Raw genomic sequence first — 4,885 nt, forward strand, 5'->3', positions numbered from 1 at the left:
GTTATTTTTAAAGATGCACTTAAGAAGTGGCTCGCCTTTGCAGAGCAGCTGGCACAAGATCGATCAACATGGTCCAAGAAGGTCTCTAAGATCATCGATGCCGGGCGAGGTGGAAACGCCTGATTCCCACCACAAGTACTTAAGAAGACTTGCTGTGCATATGTTACTGTGAGAAACCGAAACTGAAGAATGCCACCATTCACTGGTGAATGTCCAAAATTCCTTCTTTTTTTTCCTCCTGGATTTAATAAGCTTTTTCAGTTTATGCAAGGTTTGATGGTGACAGTTTGGGTTTTTAATCCATTTCTGAGATTTATACCTTAATTTAACTTTAACTTTTAGCATCAAACCAGTATAATGCTGACTGAATCCAAGCTGAGAAAAAGGAATTCTGAACATTCGCCAGAGAATGTCAAAATTGACAAAGTTTCGGTTTATCACCATAACACATATATACATAACTGCATATAGAGGATCTGGAATCCTCCCTCTTGTGCTGGTTTGGTTCCAGGAAGCCCTTGTAGAAAAATGAAAAATAATGGAATAAAAGTATATTTCTTCTGTGTTATGGTATCTTACCGTTAGGACCCCCCCCCCCCAAAAAAAAAGTAACACTTTGCAAACCTACCCATGTCTTTACGCATACTATGTACATTAGAAGGTATAAGGTATAGAATCTCTGAAAGGAAACGTAAAAAGAGGTGGTACTATTAACCTAGAATTGTGAAAATGGAAATGATCATTGCTAAAGTTGTTTGTTTTAATTTGCATTTGACCAGCCCCACTTGAAGGTTACATGAGTAACCTTCTTTCCTTTCCATACTCAATTACATAAAAAAAGCATTTTTTTTTTATTACTGAAGGTAAGGAGCGACATTAAAACTTAAAATGAACAGAAATTAATCCGTGTATCAAAGAGTCTGCCCCCCCCTCAACATCCTGTTCTTAACTCTAAAATTTTTTGTTACTTTAAAATTAGAGTTATGACAAACAGTCAGACCTTAGCGTAAAGAGCGAGGTATGGAGGAGGGGAAAACCCCTTCCATAGACGGAATAACTTCTGTTCGTTTTAAGTAATGTCGCTTCTTACTTTCAGTAAAACAAAAAGTTGTTTTTTTTTATTTAATTTCTGATCGTTTTTCAAATAATACAAATATACATATAACTATCTGATAAGCTATTTTTAATAATTGATAGAAATTTAATTATTTAAAATTCAGTGTCATTGCTTGTAATTTTTTTTCTTACTAAAATCATAGTTACTAAAACAACCACGTTTGAATTGGTGATCTCTATCTGCTGTATAATTCAATAATAAACACTATTTGGAAACAATATGGGCAGGCCAATTTCAAAACTTACAGCCTTTTCCGGTATATGAAGGGGGTAGCCCTCTCCTCAACACCTTGCTCTTCACGCCAAGGTTTTTTAGCATTTCAAAAAAATCTTCTTTAAGTTCAAATTAAGCGACTCCCATGTTTCAGGAGTAGTTATTAAAGAATTTAGACAAAGTTCAGACATTGGTGTAAAGAATGAGGTGTTGAGGAGGGGGTGATCACCCTCATATACATAATAATTTCTGTTCGATTCAAGTTATAACATTTCTCCTTGATTTCAGTTGAAAAAACTTGTTTTTTATAATCTAATTTCTGATGGTTTTAAATAATACCGAGAAACCCGGTAACAATCCACGGAAAAATGCCCTCCCCCCACGGAAATATTCTCCATACAATTTAATCCTGGTGAGAATTTACCCCATACAATTATCCTTAACAACTCAACACGTAAAATAGAGTTGGCCAAGAGAAAGTACGACAAATAAAAACAAATTCGTATAGAATTTTTGGAATGTTCCCCCTAGTGTATAGTTTCCCCTGAAAAGTGCACCCCCTCCCCAGAAACTTCCTTCCCCATGGATAATCCCACCAACAGGGAGTTCATAACCCCTCGATCACCCGAAAAATGCATGCAAACTTTCCAACAACAAATACTATTCGTAAACAATGGGCAAATCTTACAAGTTAAAGACCGTCCCCGGGGGCTGTGGGGGGTCTTGCTATCTTCAAAGGTATCCTTTTTGGACCTTTCAAATATGATGAACGAAACAGCTCTCTCAAAATTTTAGGGGAAGAAGTGGCGTGGGAGGGGGCCTATCTGCCTTCTAATAAATAATTTCTGAGACCACACTGGCTAATCATGATAAAACATAAAACCGCGAAGAAAGGAAGAAAACGAAGATAATAAATAGCTAGTGAAAAAATTTAAAAACTATGCAAATATTTTGGTCAGGACCTCCGCTTGACAGTCCTCAGTACAGAATAAAACTGATAAAAATATAAGAAACCAAACCTTAAAACAAAACTAAAATAGGATGACCCTTTCTGAGTAATGGTGACGGGGTTACCCTTTTACACTGGCTGTTTATTCGTTTCTTCACGATATGTTTTATATGTCCTCCAATATTTTTGTTCGCTTAAAAAGGCCACTAAAACTTTTTATTTCCGTTCAGATGAGCTCTCTTCCGACATTCTAGGACCATTGGTTCAATACGATCACTCGTGGAGAAAAAACGCGCATCAGTGATCTTTCTTCTCGCAAAATGACTAAATTCCACTTTTTTGCAGATAGGAGCTTGAAAACTCTACAGTAGGGTTTTCTGGTACGCTGAATCTGATAGTGCCGTCTTTCATTAACGTTCTTTAACTTTATGGGATATTTATCCCCATTTTTGAAAATCAGGTAAATTTTCTCGGGATCGTAGCCTTTGATGGGTAACACTAAGCTTAATGAACCTTATATATTTGGAATCAGCATATTAAGCCAATTCTTTTGATATATTTAATGATATAAAAATCTCGGTTTTTAGAGTTTCAGCTACTATTGAGTCGTGTTACTCCTTACGTACATTTCGTTACCACGAGCTGTTTAATAACTAAAAAAAAAAATGAAATAAAATGTTTCATTTTCCAGCAGAAATAGCAAGGAAGTTCAATTTTCGTTAAAGAAGAACACCTTTTAATGGTTTATACACATGATAGAACACGACCAAATGAATTGGAAGTGAAAGTTCAGAAGCTTCTATTATGCAAATATTTTAATAAGCCGAGCTTTATTTAAAAAGAAACATTTTGATTACTTATTAAGGTCCACCTATCCCACAGTGCGAAAAGGAGTATGGTATTTCCCTGGGATCATTGGTATATCTTGTAATTTTGTCTGATTCTTCACACTTATAATTAAAGCATACAAAATCTGAATCCTGAAAATATATCAGCTAAAAATATTCAGGATTCACATTGAACTTGATGAATATTGTTGGAGATATTCATTTTCTTCGGAATAATATAATAATTCAAGGGCTCTTGACTCTTCCCTTCGGTAGTACTTGCTATTGAGGCTGCTCAGGAGATCATAATATATCCAGAACGACCATTGCTACGACGTTGCACAGCCGGGATCCATTGACCTGTTAAAGGATAATTAAGGAATAGATCGAGCCTTGATTTTTCCTTCATGCTTTGTTATGTATATTAAGCGCACTATAGTAATAAAACGTCTCCTCTTACTAATGTTGATGATGTACTACAGCATGACGATTTTAACTTCACACTTGTACAAGAGAAGTAAAAAGTTAAAGCTGATCTTATTGCTAATTTAATCCGAAGTTTAGTCTACTTTTAATTTATTTTTTTTAGTTTTGTCAGGTTGGTCTTAGATATTGTAAAGGTGCTATTTGATTTTTGTTTTTCATAAGGTTAAAGGTCCATAAATTCCAAAATCTTGAGCTCTACCTCTTAAAAAAGTAGTCTTGTAGTCTGGCTGTGACGCTGGTCTCTAATCTTGGGCCAATCCTTTAAGGCAACGGTATCAGCACACACTGTACCATAAAGGAGGAATAAATTAGTTGTTTTTAGTACATCAATCATCATGTCAAAAAAAGCTAAATCATTTGGGAGAGGAAGAAAGGATTTCTATCCCAGATTCGGTCTTCTTTAATTTAAAGAAAATTATGATTTGTTATAAGAAATCTATTACAAAAAGTGCGAAAAATCTTTACTCTGATTGATCAACGATGAAGATTATGCTTGAATTTTGCTCAACTAAAACTATGAATTGGATATATTTTTAACGTCCTATGCAAGGTTGATTTACATATTTTCCACAAGTGGGACCATAATGCAGCTAGGGTAAAAGTTTTTATCGAAACGTGAGCCATGGTTTGTACCAGAAGACAGTGCACTTTAAAGACATTGCGAATAATGGGTTTTTTTTAGTGATTACTGTTTAAATTAGAACGTCTCTATTATTTTTGTATCAAATTTATCATCTTGTGTCCAGGCAGAAAAAGTTGAATGACTTCTAATTACGACTAGAAGTGATAAAAAAGTGTTTACGCCTTTTTTCAATGAGTTTATGGGCCTCAACTGTATCACATAGAAAATATAATTAAATCATCATGGATAACTATGTCACTCCTTTTACACAGTTTGTCTTCGACATGGGAGCGGTTGATCAATTATTTTGTAATAAGGAATTTCTTCAAATTGAATGCTTTTTTTTCAACATTTCCCACTCAAACTCATAAAACATAGCATTTGAATCTTGATTTGCTGTTATGCTTACTATTAACCTTTAAGATCGTCATGTTTCACTTAATCTGCCTCTCTTTTTTCTGCTTGTCGTCAAAATGAAGCCTTTGACTGACCATTAGGGCCTCTTTTGTTCTTTTCTGGCTTGTAAGAACGAATTTCCTTTCTTCTTTTGTCCAGATTTACTGTAAATTCAAAGCGTTTGTCATGAAACCGCTGTTTCTGATGAGGTAGATGACGCTTTTTATGATGAAAGAAAACGAGACCCCAATCAAAAAACTTTTTAAGAAAGAAAC

The sequence above is a fragment of the Artemia franciscana genome, chromosome 11, assembly GCF_032884065.1.
Source record: "Artemia franciscana chromosome 11, ASM3288406v1, whole genome shotgun sequence".
NCBI classification, from domain to species: Eukaryota; Metazoa; Arthropoda; class Branchiopoda; order Anostraca; family Artemiidae; genus Artemia; species Artemia franciscana.